This window comes from Malaclemys terrapin, chromosome 9 (genome assembly GCF_027887155.1).
Source record: "Malaclemys terrapin pileata isolate rMalTer1 chromosome 9, rMalTer1.hap1, whole genome shotgun sequence".
Taxonomy (NCBI): Eukaryota; Metazoa; Chordata; order Testudines; family Emydidae; genus Malaclemys; species Malaclemys terrapin.
In genome coordinates this window covers 30,875,022-30,893,616 of record NC_071513.1, presented here as the reverse complement: position 1 = coordinate 30,893,616, position 18,595 = coordinate 30,875,022, and positions in this window count along the sequence as shown.

The following is an 18,595-nucleotide window of genomic DNA, read 5'->3' as shown; positions in this document are numbered from 1 at the left end:
AAAGTTCATCAGACTCAGACACTGGCATTTGTTTGATGCTGTAGCCCTGTTATCTTCCCGTTATCATTTCACATTCTGTTCCTGGAAATCTAAAGTTCAGTGGACAAGGCTAAACAGTGTAAAAAAAATGTAATATAGAGATTCTTGAATGATATGTTGCAATTCTTTCTTAAGGGCCTGATTCTCATTTACACTAAAGCTCCTTCACACTGCTTTGGAAGTGTCAAGATACTTAAAGTGTGCATAAATCACACTATGAATTAGTCCCTAGTTAGAATGGAACTCATCCTTAGTTAGTTAGTTGGTATTATTTTTATATGAGCACTTTCCAAGCTTTTAAATAAGGTAGAATAATCTATATATTATATACTTTTTTTCTGTATTATACAAAGAAATATAAATAGTTATCCTGTCTAACATTAAAACAAATGTTATCCCAGCATAGACACCAAAAAGTATATATTGGGCTAGATCCTGAGCTAGTGTAAATCAGATGAGCTGGATTAACTTCAACAGCTAGCAATTTAGTCCTGCCTGAATACTTTATTTGAGAATGCATGACGAAATCTATCTTGGGTTATGGTGAGTAATGGTGGTGTGGGCACTGGGTAATCAGATGTTATTTGAAAAATCGTAAAAGTTGACCAAGTATTATAAGTGCAAAGGAAGAAACATGGAATCAACCACACCAGTCAATGTTCTATTTACTGCTGGTTTTCTCAACAAAACATAAAACTCCCAAAATAAACCCTCTTTAAAATGCTTTAAATGTGAAAAAAGTAATAATCCTAAGAAAACTGACCCAGCCTCTACATGTGCGTGTGTGCCAATTTACAAGACTGAGTGTATTCTCAGCAGAGATGTCAAAGACTGAGTGGGCATGGAGAGCAAGTTACTGAACACAGCCTTTAAGGGTGACCTCCAGGCAGTGGGGAAACTAGTCATGCTGATGCTCACGATGTACTTATCTGTAGATAAAAAGAGAACTTCATTCTCCAGGGCCTTAATCAGCCACCACAAATTTTGTAACTCCACCCCCCCAAACATTTGACAAATAAAAATTCATTGTAGAATCCTACAGCTCCTTTTCCTCCAAAAGCTTTCATTTTCAACATTCATTATTTTTTAAAAAACTTTTTCTATGGAAATTGTTTCTATTGCAATTTTCACTTCAGCTGGGCTACATAGGAGGATATATTTAATTCAAAGCAGAGGGTTGTCAGCAAGCTGATGACTGCATAATGCAACTTAGAATAAGAGTACAAAATTCAGCTTAGTATACCAAAAAGTTGAGTCCTATAATGATATCCTGTTACTTTCAAAATAACGCTAGCATATGGAAACATTTACAAGCTACACCTACGTCTTTCCTCCAAAAGTTATTAAAGGCCTGACTAGAAATGCCATTAGAACATTAGTGGGATCATCATGGTTATGTAATTATACAATCAACATGAAGTACATTTTTATGACATTCTGGATATTTTTATCAATGTATATCTCAAAATATAGATGTATATTGTTACTCAATGCACTTTTAAAACCATTAGCCTCTGCCATATTTACACTGAGTTTCAATTAAAAAAACAAAGGTGATACCAGATAGAAATATGTTTTTTCTTGTTTGTTTTGTTTTTAAATAGCTAGACAAGTAGTCAGGATTAGAAGTTTAGCTTCCTTTTACCCCCCAAAGTTCTCAAATTGTTTCTGTGCTTGGCCTACCATACCACATGTACGACATGAGTCTGGCTGATTTTAAAATGTCCTGGCAATTAATAGACATGACTTTGCTAGTAATGTTCATCTGGGTGGACCACATATAGAGGCCCAGTATCTGGAGATTGGAGGAGGGAATGGAAGAATTCTTCACAGGAGGAAGTTGCAGATACAGTCACAGCAAGCTGGCTAAATTAGATAACAAAAATAGTCAGGAACCCAATCCTCAGTCCTTTATTCATGCAAGTTTTACCATACATGTCAGTAGGACTAAATACAGTTACCAAACACCATTTACCCCTTTCACAGCTTTTAAGTCAATCTCTATTAAGCAAAGCATTTAAGCACAAACTTGTTTTGCTCAATAGGGGTTGACTGCTGAATCAGGGCCTTAGATTATGGTGACACTAGGAAGGCCAGGTTATGTGATAATTACGGAGCTAAAAATTCAGGGAGTACTTCAAGGTACTGTGTCCAGTAGTCTCAGTTATCTCTTTAGATAATTCCATTTATATTCATTATAGTGGAGTCTTGACTACTCTCCCACAGACAAGACTATAGGAAGTAAGTGCATATGTAAGGACTAATTCAAAGAGTAAGGATTTCCATTACTGGGTCCCATATATGAAAACAGGGATCCTTCTGTTTCTATTCTCATGTTTTCAGTGCTTTTCATGTTGGTTGACTTTATTTAGGCATAATGTTTTTTATTAAATAATGTCTTTGCAATGATCCAGAAGCATAAAAGGAGCAGATAAAGTTATAAATAAAATTATAGAACAGCTGGTGAATCAGCATCTAACCAGCAGTGCCAACTCATGTAGGTGACATATGCTAATAAAATAAGTTGTTCAATTCATAACATATTCTGCCTAAGAGTTGAAAACAGAAAATCAGGGAGACAAATGGTGTTCCCTTTTGGTTTTGTAGCATCAGCTTTCCATCTGGATAATTTACATGCTGCTAGTAATATTTAATGCATGACGTGAGCTACCTTGACATGATTTTAAAACGTGGTTTAAACCTGTAGTTCCCAGATGACCACAACACCCATCAGTTTCAAAGATGGCAGTGGCGGCTGATGTCCCGATCTACAAAATGTAAATGTTTTATAAGGGAGGAAAAAGGACACTTACCCTTTGTCTACTGAAAATCTGTACGAATAAAACTAAAACTTATAATTTCTGTTCAATAACTTGCTGATTGGAAAACACATGACAGAAATGATGTTCATGCATCCTTGATTGATTTTGGTTTCTATCTCCACGCAGTGTCCATTCTCCATTTTTACTCAGGAGCTCAAGAGCATAATGCTTTCTGAAGCCTTTCCAGAAAGCATGAAATGCATAGAAGCAGCCATGGACACTATGACTTGATCCATCATGTATAAAGTCAGTATGGAGGGATGAGGAGAGGATGATCTGGGGGGATGGGGAGACCGTTGTTTTTGGGACTCCTTCTGAAGAGAGTTGGGGGCTTATTTAGAGGTTGTAGGTAGAGTGTCTTAAAACCCCAGTCTGTAGCAGACCCACTGTAAGCCCAGGATTTAGGAACATCCCTAATATTTATGTTTAAACATACCACCATTACCCAGTCCTCCTTCGCAAGACCCTGGAGGCGGGGGAGGACACTATGTCAGAAAGGAGGAGCCACTGCCATCACATGTGAAATCATCCCTTATATCATTTGAAGTACGATCTAAATATACTTTTGTGAATAAATGCTTTGAAAGGTCAGCAGGCACCTTGTCAGAGCACATAATTGGAATTCAAATGTGAGAGGATGTCTCAATAGAGAAGAATGCAAATTCTGATTGACAGTGCTGTGGGAGTGCCCCCTGCCTCCTGCCCCCCCCCCTTTTTTAAAAAAAAGATAGCACCATCAGAATTCTTCTAATAAATAAGGTGGGTGTTTCACAAGTAGCCCCTGAAGAGTTCCGGAAGATCCTTTTGAACATTGGGATCTTTCTCAAGCCACAATGAAAAAGAATTTTAGTATTCACTTTGCCATTTAACCATCTGGCTAGTGTCCAGTCTCTCAGTGTTCAGACTGACATTGCCAGAAGCTTTTCTTGTCTCTTAATCTGGGCCTGTCTTTTAAGAACAGCTGGTCATAAGGAAAAAGAGAGGTACTGGGAACACTAGGTCATCATTGCTATTACGGACAGGTGAATAAAGTATAAACTAATCAATGAACTTGCAGGAGTTATGATAGGATTTATTCATAATTAGGAATATTTATCACCTATTTTGTGGCAGTAGTAGATTCCCTCATTTTTCTCTTTTCTTTATATATGTTGCCCAAGCTTAGTGACAAATTGGGAGGTTTACATGCTGGGTAGATTAATGAAGGAATAAGTAAATAGATCTAATTCCATAGCTAACAGTCACTTCAAACAAAAATCATTGTCTTTAATGAAAGTGTATGGTGAGCCTCTCTAAGATTGGTTATATGTCTTTCTTAAATTAATACGACTTATTGGAAATGTGTAATTTTTACTTCCTTTAACTAGAAATAGTTATAGTACAATATTTTTTTGATTTGCAGTATTTCTGAAACTTCAGTGGTTGCAATAAACTTGTAAATTTGTGAATAGCACTTACCAACATTGCCATTGGACATTAGAGGGTAGTCCCTGGTGTTTGATGACATAAAAAAATTCTATATTTAAGTGGCCAGGGTTTAGTTCTTCAGAACCCAACATAATCAATGCTGAAATGATGCTGAAATGACAACTTCAAAATCATTCACGGTAATAGCATAACTTAAGTATATTTCCTAGAGTTTGGCTAAGGAAACAGTATTTGGTTGTGGTGTCACTTTTGCTGTTGTCTGAAGGCTGGGTTTGAGGATGAATCAAATCTAGTACTGAGGTTCAGATTTCATTACACTGAAAACACATGAGGTTTTGGCCCAATGGCACAAATTTTATGAGATCAACTGACCTCATGTAACTTTCTATATTTTTGGCTGAATTAGGTATCTCCTTGCATGATGTCAAGTATCGGGGTAGCCGTGTTAGTCTGTATCCACAAAAAACAACAAGGAGTCCAGTGGCACCTTTAGGTATCTCCTTGTTTTTTGAAGCCACACAAGCAGAATTAGATCTAAGGCTACCATTCCCACACCTGTCATGAAATATACAGGGTTTCAGAACTGATCCCATTTTTGGTTCATTTCTAGTATTTTATTCTTTCTTATTATTAATGTGTGGTATCTGTAATGGTGAGTTAAAACTAGTCCTTGAGGTGTGGTCATTGGTAGATCAGGGAGTATTCCTTTATTCTCATTACTATGATGGAGGCACACTAGGAATTGTTTTCACTTTTACCACCGCCATTTTGTCGAGATTTTCATGACCGTATTCTCATATTTCCATGGCTGCATAAACACCAGCTAGTTATGGTGCTATCTGGCACATTACCTTCCACTTATTTTACAAACAACTAGTCATGGTTGAAAGCTCTATTTAAAGCCTTATTTGAATTACTGAAATTTACTAAAACCAAATATCCATATATAACACTATGAGATGTCAGATGCATTGCCAATTCCTTGTGTCTTCTGAGCAACTAGTCACAATTCTAAAATAATGTGTCTGTTTTAGGATTTTAACAATGCTTTACTGATGTAAGCAACAAACTGCAATGCCCATTTGCATTTGATGTGGGCACATTTGATGTGCAGAAAACATTTTCAATATTTGCTAAAAGCACCTTTAGGCATAAAGATGATGTTATATAGCTGTAATAAATAGCATGTCTAGTTTGGTAAAAGGTTTTAAAGTACTTTTAAAAACCCAAACCTATATTTCCTCTGATTATTATAACTTTCAAGATGATATACAAATTTTGCATCAGAGTTTCCCAAAACCTACTTATTAGTAATTTGCATACTAAATAAGATTTTAAATGAGATCACATTTTGTCGGCTGTTTTTCTATTAACAATTTATTAAGTAAGTAGAGATTTCACAAGTAAGCTGCATATTGATCTTTGAGAATACTGTGTAATACATACTTCATCTAATATAAATTTTATATACATGAAACAGTAGAAATGAATGCAAACAGCTTATTTTTAACCCCACCTTCTTCTATCCTCTCCGGAAAATGCAGAAGACTTTTTCAGCCTTTAGATTTATTTATTATGAGGAAAAATTGTGCATTTTTTAGAATATAATCACCATGCTTGGCTGAATAACCTCAGAGGCTTGAAGGCTGATGTGATGATCCATTATGATTCTGAGTCACAGCATGGTCCTTGGTCTGTTCCTTGGGCAGTCCAACTATATGCTGCCCTTTGGTGCTTATGGCAAAGCCTCAGTCTAGTCCAAAGTAATGTGCCCAGAGTCACAGAGGGTATCTCTACACTGCAGCTTGTAGCAAGCCTCCCAGCCTGGGTAGACAAACTTGTGTTAGTGTCACTCGAGCTAGTGCACTAAAAATAGCAGTGTTGGTTTTGTCCAGCTGCAAAGAAGGACAGGAGACACTTGATATGGATTTAATCAGGCTGCAACTTTATTATTAGATGTCTGGGACTACCCAGCTGATAAAACTGTACAGTGCAGGCAATGCCATGTTTATTCAATAACTACCCAGGCTTCAACTAGCCTCCTTCATTTTCCATCTAGGTCCCCCCAGTCAACCCAGGACTGGGACCTTACCATCCACCACCCCCCATATGAAGGTTATAGTGGGCTACAAGAAAGGGGGGTTGGCTCTCAGCATAGGAGCCCTGAACTCCCCACCATTCCATTCCTTTAATCAGCATCTCCTTTTAAGTCCTTTACCAGGCCATTTTTTTCATCACTGGATGCCTTCCCTATGGAGTACCTGAATGTCTTGCCTGCTGCATGTAGAAAGGGTTTCTAATGCCCAGGTCTTGCACCTTTAAAGCCCCTCACATTCCCTGGGGATGAGTCATTGCCACAAAGCTGACCACCACCAACCTTTTAGCAGTAGTTTCTGACCTTCCTCCTCCTCCCTCCCTCCCATCCCCTGCCATAAAGCACTGCTGCCTTACTTCAGAAAGCCTGGACAATGTTCCCCCCACTTCTGGGGTGGTGCAGTCATTTTGGCTCCAGCAGAGACTCGGGTTAGCTACCCAAGCTCATACCCAGGGGGGTCAGATGGGCTTGAGAGCCTGCTCTGCCACCCAAGCTGTCCACACTGCTGTTTTTAGCACACTAGATGCTCACACTAAGCTGCACTATAGACATCGCAAGAGAATCTGTGTGGCAGAATAAGAAATAGCTCCCAAGGATCCTTAGTCCCAATGTTGTGCTCTGACAAGAAATGTGCACTTCCTCTTTATGGCATTGTGCTGCTTCCTGGCAAAACTTTCTTAATATGGTAGGTTTCATAAGCTCATGAATACAGAGGGAGTATATTAGTGACACTGGAAGGATGAGCTGTTGTTCCTAAAGGAAAATAGCCTTACTATTTGGTTATTGTAAAGTTTCCATGATCAATTTTTCAAAATGTTTGGCAGGTTAATGAGGGCAGTCATGTAGTGTAACTTTCTACTTAAAAAGCTAGCCAGAAATGTCATCAGTAGGTGGTTTATTGAGTCGGGAGATTTTGTCAATAAGCAAGGCAGACCTCTCTTCGCTTTTCTGTGACATGTGTCAGCTTACCAGCTCTGTTTAATTTAATAGTAATGTATTTAGTTACACTACTGTTTACATATTTACAATGATTCTCTGAATAAGTGCCATAGGAAAAGTCATCTTCTTTTTTTATTCCCTGTGTTACAGTAATTGCATCTATCAATAGCAGCTATGGCATTGACTTATTCAGTTTGAGTGGTCTATATTGATTTTTCTCTGTATGTTTTTAATTTGTTTGATTTCAAGTAGCAGTGGTTTTATATGCTAGTTTTTAGTGATATTCACTCAACATTTTACTTTAATACTTGAATTCAGGAATGTGGGATAGCATGTTCAATTCCAGGAATTCTGTGTGTCTGGGAATATGTGGTTCAATACCAACATTGCACCTTTCTTAAGAATACTCTCCTCAGCTGCGCACGGCTTTGCAAAGGATGTTTCCTACCCAGTTTTCACTTTCCTCTGAGTGTATGTCAATACTGCAATTAAAAACTTGGAGCTGGCCCATCAGCTGATTCAGGCTCATCAGACTCTGTCTATGGGGCTGTAAAATTGTGGCATAGACATTCGAGTTTAGGTTGGAGACTGAGTTCTGGGACCCCATGAGGGAGAAGGACCCGAGCCTGAACATCTACACCAAAATTTTGCAGCCCCGTGAGCCTAAGTCAGCTAAAACAGGCCTGCTGTGTTTAATTGCAGGGTGGACATACCTGGGAATTTTGCCATTTATTTCACTGGAATCAGGATTTCACCCTTAATACACTGTGGAGTAAAATAAATTGATCCTATTTATTTGGATAATTTTTCTTTTGAAATTTCAGGGAGTTTTTACTGCTGCCCCACAAATGTGTTTCCAATTTGTCCATGAGAAGAATCACCTTGGTACCTCTGCTAACACAGTCAAAAAAGACAGCAATTGGTATCGTGTGGTAATTTTTGATGTAGGCAAATAGCCACAAGAAAATGTACATTTCTGTAGTTTATAGCTCGTATAATAAAAAATAAGTTAAGTATCTGTAAAGGATGATCTCGTATTACTTGCAAATAAATTTGAGGATAAGAGGCATGATTGTTTTTATTCAGCTTTTTGGTCAGTACTGTCACAATATCTATACATCAGCTGTTTAACACCTATAAAGGTATTTATATGAAAAATATCAAAAGGGATTTCTTCTCCCCTAGTGTCCAAATCTATTCATTCACCATGTGGGTTCATTAGTCTTTTAAAAATGTTTTGTGCTGTTCAAAAGTGCTTCTTTTCCTTTCCGTGATTTTTTTAAAATAAAATTTGGAAAACTGGTGGAAATTTTACAATTATTGCCAACTTTTCTTACAAAAATGGCAGAACTTGATACCACTGATGTGGAAATTTGGAAAAAGAAAAACTGTGGTGTTTTGAAATAGTATTTTCTATTTAATCACATGCCTCTTTCTCCCCCTCCTCCCACACGTATCAGAAAAATTACAGGAGACCCATTCCTAATAGACCTTCACCAATAGACATTGGTTTAAAATAAAAACAAACAAAATGCTTCATGTTAGGGAGCCTAGTTTACGTGTCCTATTAAGTGTCCTATTTCCTCTTAATTAAGGCCCAAACCACTTATTGTGCTAAGAGTTCTTATTACCTTACCACTCTTATGTTGTGTAGTTATCCCATGATATCATATTTAGACACAGCCTGTCTGCATGTAAGTGTACAACTTGTAATAGTTATATCAGCCTCAAATAATTATATTTTAAGTGCAGTTTACTCTGAAAAGTGTTTAATTTGTTCCAATAGGTTACACCTGTGCAAACCCACTGTTGGGTATGGGGCAGCACAAGTATAACTGAAGGTGCTGATGGCTGGGAAGGAGGGAACTAGAGAAGTTTGCAAAGCTGGTAGTTGGAAAAAAAATCTTTATATTATAAACTGAAGACGTTTGCTATAGCAACAATTCAGCCAAATCAAACTATGCCTGCATTTTAAGGGTCCAATTCCATTTAAAACCATGGTAAAAAAATCAACCAAAATTTTCAGTAGATCTCTCAAGATAGCTTGCTAATCTTTCTTAAAATAAAGTTAAATAAAGTTAAAGACAATGGTAAATAGTGAATAAGTGGCATTTTCCAATTGGTTAGCAAAGATAAATTTGTTAAACTGAAGTTCATTATCCATGCTACAGGACATTAGTGTATACTGCAGATCCCTGCTAAAATACTGTTGCAAAAATACAGTTATCATTAGAGGAAGAACCTCAGAAGTTAAAACATAATTTTAAATGTTTTAAGCAGAAAGTGAATTAAGACAGTGAAATGTAGAAAGTACTTACACTTTTTGAATTTATCTAATGGTGTACAAAAGGTTCAAGTTACTTTTGTGATGATCTTACATGTTACCACCTTTTAAAAGCACCTACTAATTTTCCAATATTATAACAAATTAATAGGAATAACTTTTATTGTGCTGTAATACAGTGTTTATTACTTTAGTGTATAGTAAGAATGCCTTGCCACTCTAACCTTGCATGTGCAGTCTCCCTGTCCTTACTCGCTGATTCATTCTCCTGTCTTTCTTTCACATCTCCAACCATTACACTTTCTATTATGTTTACTTTTTCAAGGCATAAGAAAAAAGGTATGAACTGATGGTCAAAAAGATGCATTTCAAAGTGATGCACAGATCCATACTACTGATAATGCAACAGGCTACATATGCTGTAAATTACACTTGTTGCCAGATATCAGACCAGGAAGGCCATCATTACATGATAAGAGGATTCCTTGGTGAGTTTCATATAAAGAAAAGTCAAAAGAGGGTTTATATCTCTTTATGTATGCAGTTCAAAAGATTTTTGAAGTGACCGGCTTTTCCAATAGAAGAAGTAAGTGAATCTGAGACATCAGCATAATTTCTAGGGAAATTATTTTATGACTTTTTAAATGTAGGATTATGACTTCTCTGTGGAATGAAGCAAGAGAAGGAGCCATGTTTATGAAGGGAAAAACATTTAATTTTATTAGAATAATAATAAAAAAACCCAACCTCAATTCTCTTGCAACAAAAGCCAGGGGAATAGAAAATATTAGTGGTATTTTTTTTTTAATTTGAATAATCGCTGGTCACCTTTCTTCAAGCACAAAAGTCCTTTAATTGAATTTCTTGGGCCTTTCTCATTTTGTAACTTGAACATTTAAACATGGTTGCTTATATACAATATTGCCAATGTGAATGTAATACAATATTGCCATCTAGTGAAGAGACAAAAGAAAACTTCTTGCCAACTAATCTCTGATAAAACAAAGGTAGTCCATTTGACTCATAATGGAACCCAAACATTTTAAATGATATGTATGATTACCAGAGCCTCAGCAGATATAAAAATGATAAACCAAAATAGAAAGAGAAACATGATTATCTTTTATATATTTAAATAGCTTCTTACCATATATATTCATTTTATATATTTTGTGAAAATGACACCAGTAGTTGAGAACTAGAAAAAAAGCAGATTTTCATGTCTCAAATACAGTAAAGACATTCAGTATAGATTCAGTCCTACATGCTACTAAGTGCCATCAACTACGTTCATTTAAACAATTCTTAGCAATTATCTCACAGAACTGAGCTGTATAAGCATGCCAAGTAATATTCTATTTATAGATTTTTTGGTACCAGCCAGTACAATAGGAATGAAAAATCCTAATAGTGCCATAAACTAATAAGTAGTGTTTCAGATAATGATGAGAAGTACCCATACAAAAAGGGCTTTTTTTTTAATATTCTGCTGATTCTTTTCATATATGTAAGGGAAATCACATCACAGTTGTTAATTTTGAACTAGCAGTTGTAATTTATCAAGCCTCCCAATGACTGCAGTGAGTTATGGACCAGGCAATGGGAAACTTTCTGCATTATGGTTTTATCTTAAGTTGTAGTTTCTTGTAGGTTACATATAGCACATTGAGTTTTTAAGGAAACTGTTTTATTATTTTCAAAACATTCAGCTAATTGTAATGAAGCAGTTTGGATTTAAAAATGAAATAAAATGTATGTCACAAGTTCAAAGTTAACAACTCCTCCCTTATATATCTTAGGTACTTATATGGCCTCCATTACTATACTATCTGAGTGCCTCACCTCTTTCATCTATTTAGCCTCACAACACTTCTGTCTGGTAGGAAAGTACTACATCCCCATTTTACAGATGAGCAACAGAAGCACAGAGATGCTAAGTCCAGATCCTCAAAAATAATTAGGGGCCTAGCTCCCACTGATTTCAATGGGAGTTAGGCACCTAAATACCTTTGAGGACTTTCTCAAGGTCACACAGAGAGTCTGTGGTTAAGCAGGAAATTGAACCCAGGTATCCCAAGTACTAACCTAGTGTCCCAACTACTGAAAAAGTCTTCCACTCCCCTCTTTTCCATCCTTCCAAATTATTTATCCTTTTCTGTGCAAGTCTGCATCTTTCTATTTTAAGACACAGCGAAGCAGGAAGAGCTGCACCAAAATACCACAAAAAGGAAGTTCTTATGCTGTCTCAAGCAAGTAGTACCAGGAATCTCATGGGGTTCATAAGACTTTCTAACCAGTGGTTGGGTTTCTTTTTCAAATTCAAGAGGTTCTCCTTAAGATTTCTGATAAACATTTGTGCCTTGCTCCTGAAATCTTTACTCAGGCAAAATTTATGTTGACTTCACCAATGGTTTTCCTATATAAGAACTTTAGGAACTAGCCCACAAACCTTATCCTAATGAAAGGTGTTCCCCCCCCCCCCCCCCCCATTACTGATATATCTAGGCAGGTATATTGAGTGCAGGACTGGGAGTTAGGGAGTACTGAGTTCCATGTTTGAAAACAATTTCTGTGGCACTTGGAAAGTCAGTTGATCTTGCTCTCAGTTCCCCTACCTGTCAAATGAGTAATGTTTATTTTCTTACATCACAGGAATTTTGTGAGTGTTGATGTTTATATAGCATTTTAAAATTTTAAAGCCTGATGTATTTGACTTCAAAGGGACTACACACCTGAGAAACTGCGCACAGTCTGACCTTATTACTTATTACTGTATTATCACCCTATAACCTCAGTCAATGTGAACCCCATTTTTCTAGGCTACAAACTTAACTCTATCGGGGGTAAAGGTAGGATTAAACAGTGGTAGCTATTGAAAAGGCAACAAATAGCACATTTACCACACTTATTTACTATTCTAAGTATATAGGGGAAAGTTGTATTATCTCAGATATTGCTGTGTGGTGATGTGATGGAGTATACAAACACCAAAGGAGCAGGACAGGATTAACCAGCTGCTGAGGGTTCATTCAGCCCAGCCCTGTATGGGGGCTGACTGGGAAGGAGAGCAGATCTCTAGCTCTCACTCTGAGAGAAGTCTATTTGGGAACAGGAACTACTTGAGACTAAGCAGGCCTGACATGCGACTACAGTCAACATGCTATCTGAGAGTTGCTTGAGAGACTACTGCTTGTCAGAGCCTGGCTGAGGGAAGGTAGGCTGGATGAGATACTATTGTTTATGACAGTAGTTTTCAACCTGTGGTCTGCAGATCCTTGATTTCCAAAGGGGTCCACAACTCCATTTGAAACTTTTTAAGGGTCCGCAAATGAAAAAAGTTTGAAAACCATTGGTTTACTACTTGTACCTTGCTTGTTGCTGCTTGATAAGACTGTGCAAGTGGTGCCATACCTGAAGGAGGTGACAGACAAACATACCCTTTTTTTTCCATTACACTCAAACCAAGTTGTGGTAGTGGTTTGTCCCTAGCCCAGGAGCAACTTGGGACATACGTAACTCTTGGCAAATGCTGACTTTTTAGTGGCAATCACTGTAGTTCTGGCACAGTAGTATTCACCATAGCCTCCAAATGAAAGAGACCATCAGTGTTCTATAAACAAGTCTATTTTCAGATGAAAAGGCCCCCACATAAAACCCATTTTCAATGTAGTCTGCAAGAGATGTGGTAGTGGCTAAACTGTAACACAGCAATATGATTATACAGCATGAAATGAGCAATCAAACAAGTATTCAACACAGAACTTACAGAATAGTAAAGCAGTGTTTTGCCCTTTGCTGCCCCTGGTTGAACTAGAAATGGACAAAGCAGCTTGAATAAACCCCCAATCTGGAACATACTTTTTTCCTCCTTTCTAGTTGAGGTCTGATTAACTGTATTTCACCCACTTTCCTTTTCTATAAATCATTGCAGTGCTGGGTTTTAGATATTGCATTTCTTTTTTAGCATTTCTATTCTGGATGGCACAATTACTAGAATTCTCACAAGAAAGCTTGTCCTCTTGAAAATTCTCAGGTCAGAGCTAAATATTCAATTGGTCTGAATAATCTTCCTATAAGCATCTATGCTAAAATCTCTGCACTAGTGAAGTGGCAAAACTCACATGGTCACCAATAGGGCCAAGAATTTATCCTCAGACTCTTAGTAGCATAACCATCCTGAACTCTTGGAAATTTGTGTATTGCTAATTTTTAGCCTGGCTGGAATCTCTGATACAAGCTCTTCCATAGTGAAATGATGTGGACGGTAACCTAAATGTTTATTTAATTCCAGTGCATGTTCCCTCAAGTATGTCCTTCTAAGTTTTATGTTTATGAATAATCACTGTTAAAGGGTGAGGGGAATGGGACATTCAACACGTCATCCATCAAGAACTTGAAGTCATTTCATTATTCCATTAGATATTCACATTTTAGATCCCCAGAGGCGGAGAATTTTATTATTTATATTTTTGGGACCCGTAAGCTTTGCACTAGTTTCTGAGTATGAAGCCTCCCTCTAAAGTAAGGCTGGCTTGATGGCTGTGGTTGTTTAAAAAAAAAAAAACACAGCCATGAGTTATTATATCCATATTTTGAAGTAACACATTTTTTAAAAAATCTCCTGTGTCATTTCATAAATGATTTCAAAATCTAAAAGGAAGACAAACAAGTGAAATAGACTAAAAATGAAAAGGATTACTTACATGTCTATTGTAATAACCATAATCTATCCAAAGCATTGAACTTTCCTAAAGAACAATATGAAATTATTGGCAAAAAGAAGAACAGGAGTACTTGTGGCACCTTAGAGACTAACAAATTTATTAGAGCATAAGCTTTCGTGGACTACAGCCCACTTCTTCGGATGCATATAGAATGGAACATATATTGAGGAGATATATATACACACATACAGAGAGCATAAACAGGTGGGAGTTGTCTTACCAACTCTGAGAGGCCAATTAATGCCCCTCTGCCATGTACATTGGCCAAACCGGACAGTCTCTACGCAAAAGAATTAATGGACACAAATCTGACATCAGGAATCAAAATACTCAAAAACCAGTGGGAGAACACTTTAACCTGTCTGGTCATTCAGTGACAGACCTGCGGGTGGCTATATTACAACAGAAAAACTTCAAAAACAGACTCCAACAAGAGACTGCTGAGCTAGAATTGATATGCAAACTAGACACAATCAACTCCGGTTTGAATAAGGACTGGGAATGGCTGAGCCATTACAAACATTTATTCTGTCTCCCCTTGTAAGTATGCTCACACTTCTTATCAAACTGTCTGTACTGGGCTACCTTGATTATCACTTCAAAAGTTTTTTTTTTTTTTCCCTCTTAATTAATTGGCCTCTCAGAGTTGGTAAGACAACTCCCACCTGTTTATGCTCTCTGTATGTGTGTATATATATCTCCTCAATATATGTTCCATTCTATATGCATCCGAAGAAGTGGGCTGTAGTCCACGAAAGCTTATGCTCTAATAAATTTGTTAGTCTCTAAGGTGCCACAAGTACTCCTGTTCTTCTTTTTGCGGATACAGACTAACATGGCTGCTACTCTGAAACATGAAATTATTGGTTTATCTTAAGATGTAAAGATACATCTTGACTCACATTTACATATGTTCACAATAATTTTTTTTCCCGTGAATTAGAAAATACTGGAATTTTTTTAGATGAAATGTTTATGTACAAGCTCACACAAATTTTGTTAGATGTTGACCTCAATTCCATAAGACATTTTCAATTAAGAAAAACGTTTATATAGTTAGCAAGCTGTCATTCAGTAAAACTCTTTTTTTAATTAAGCAGATGGTGATAACAAAGAAATTAATGAACACATACTTGTTTGCCTGCTATACTAATTTGCATTTCTAAATTATTCAGGTTATGCAGCAATTAAGCTTTAATTGCTTTTAGACAAATGAATATCTCAGAATGAATGACAAATAGTGATGGAATTGTCTAAGAAGCATGTTGTATTATAATGCCAATGCTTTTTTATTTTGTGATAATTTTAGGAGCACAAATCTGAAAATAGAACATTGTTAATCCAGATTTACTGTATTTTTCAATGCTGTTTCACTGTTCCATATTCAGTATCTCACCATATCACTGGTCTATGCCAATAAGATAAATATAAGATACAGTATTTGAATTTTTGCAAGTGTTTTTTTTCTTTATTGTACTCTTCAGAATATTTTGGTTTTTGCATAATTTCTAGTATATAAAAAATGAACTTCATGGCACAGGTGTCACAGTGTTATGTCATTATGTCAGCTCCCCAATAGCAGTGGCACCATTCAGATCAGTTTGTCAATAACAATGATTTGCAAAGAGTTGTCTTTCTGGAAAAGAAGGGATACAGAACCCATGAAAAATATACAAAATTCCAAGTTCTAGTTGATCATCCACTGGCTTCAAATAACTTTGCACCAGTGTATGTGGTATAGCCCATCTTTGCATACTCTGAGTCATGGAAGGTACTAAATTATGGTTGCTGTGCCTTTGCTTGCTTCATTTTTTAAAAAAAAATTTATATCTGACAGGCACTGCTTTCTCAGTTTTGAGATTCTGCTTTATGCTTCCCACATAGTATATGATGTTCTTATTGCCCATGTGTGGGTTTTTTTTCCCATAAAATAAATGGTGCACGTGTCACCTCTCTGTAGCTGTAATTACATTAATTACTTACAATCACATATTCTCCCTGAAATCCCCGGTTGGCGTAAATCTATTCTGATTTACACCAGTTCAGCATCTGACCCAGTGTCAATAATATTCAAAACGTATGCCACACACACACTTCTCAGGGAAACAATAGCACTGGGGGTTGGATATAACGTCACTCAAGTTGTGATACCAGTAGCATGTGCTGTGCAGGGGAGTAAGGGAGCTTATTGCTCCTTTGACAAGTATAGAGCAAAACTGCCAATCCACTCCTGGTGTCTTCTATGAATATATATGCATATCAGTATTGTGGTATTTGAATCTCTCTCTCAGAGTCAGAATACCATAGATGTTTGGGCAAAACTTATGTGCAGGACTTTCAAAGGACCCTAATGATTTTAGGGCCCAACTCCCATTGAGATTGAAAGGAGTTAGGCACCAACTCAGTTAAACACCTTTGAAAAATCCCTGCAGAGCTTCTTATACAAGTACATAATACATTGATTATTGTTAAAACAAAGCCATAAGACACTGCTCTTTGGTGCTATGTTTGATTCTGGACAACATCAAAGTACAGATGTGCACAAAAACTAAGTTTAGGAAAACAAAGTCGACTTTTTTCAATAATGTGTTTTGGGTAATTTTTTTTTTAAATGTCTAATGTGAAAACGACTAGCTTCACCAGTTGTTAATATTAACTATTAGTAACTTCATGGTGACCTAGACTTGATCTCTGTGATTATTTATGTTTCTAAGTATTTATTCTTAGTTTTTCTGGACAGATAGAGCGAGAAAATGTAGTCATAGTTTCTATCTTTGAAGTACTTTTTAGCTTTCTTTTCTTGGAGGCCCATAATAGGATGCATCTAATTTAACAATCTTCTACTCACCCTGATTTTAATTAGTGTAGTGCCTATATTATTTTAATTACTAGTTACTGAAAATGTACATAGATAAGTATTTATCTACACACTTATGTATGATATGAACATTTGAATATAAATATTGATTGAATTTCTTCCTGTAAACATCTTCCTCCAGAACGACCTAACCATGGGAGGAATGGAGAAAAAGGTCCATTTTTAGATAGCAAGTGATATTTCTTTTAATTGTAGTTGGCTCCCAGATATTTTTGTGATGGGCACCCTGAAGATCCTTAGGTAGAATTCATGTGTGTATTTATGTGACTCTGTATAGTAGGCTAATTGCATACTTGATTTCAAGCTTGACTTGTTTTGTGGAATTAAACTCACTGCAGAGACTGTCTAGGGATCAGGAAGTGTCTTTTGTAAGGCAGTTCACACTAGTGCGAAGTATCTGTAGTTTTTAATTTTATTTGTGGATTTCTGGACTATATATACGTACAACTAATAAGCATTTTTCAAGAAAAAATATTCAAACTGTCTCCTTTATATAAATAAAAGGATATAAACAACAATGGAAACATTGCAAAATGCAGTAGCTGTACACTGAATCCAGGGATTGATTACTCTTCAGTCAGTCTTAGGCTCAATATTAATACCATGTGTGCACTGCTATTTATGTTACAAATCTGCTATCGCACATAGATGGACAAGAGGAGACAAAGTTTTCAAGACTCCTCTTTGGCTGTATAGTCAAGATTAAGAGCTAAGTAGTCATATCCACAGATGAGAATACTATGTGGCTGCTCTTCCCATGCCTTTCAGAATTGTATCAACAAAGATACCAGCCTAGTCAAGTGATCTATCAGTAATGTTACATAAGAATGGCCATACTGGGTCAGACCAAAGGTCCATCCAGCCCAGTATCCTGTCTACCGCCAGTGACCAATGCCAGGTGTCCCAGAGGGAGTGAACCTAACAGGTAACGATAAAGTGATCTCTCTCCTGCCATCCATCTCCACCATCTGACAAACAGAGGCAAGGGACACCATTCCTTACCCATCCTGGCTAATAGTCATTAATGGACTTAACCTTCATGAATTTATCTAATTCTCTTTTAAACCTGTTATAGTCCTAGCCTTCATAATCTCCTCAGGCAAGGAGTTCCACAGTTGGAGTGTGCGCTGTGTGAAGAAAAACTTCCTTTTATTTGTTTTAAACCTGCTGTCCGTTAATTTCATTTGGTGGCCCTAGTTCTTATATTATGGGAACAAGAAAATAACTTTTCCTTATTCACTTTCTCCACACCACTCATAATTTTTATATACTCTATTATATCCCCTCTTAGTCTCATCTTTTCCAAGCTGAAAAGTCCTAGCCTCTCCTCATATGGGACCTGTTCCAAACCCCTAATCATTTTAGTTGCCCTTCTCTGAACCTGTT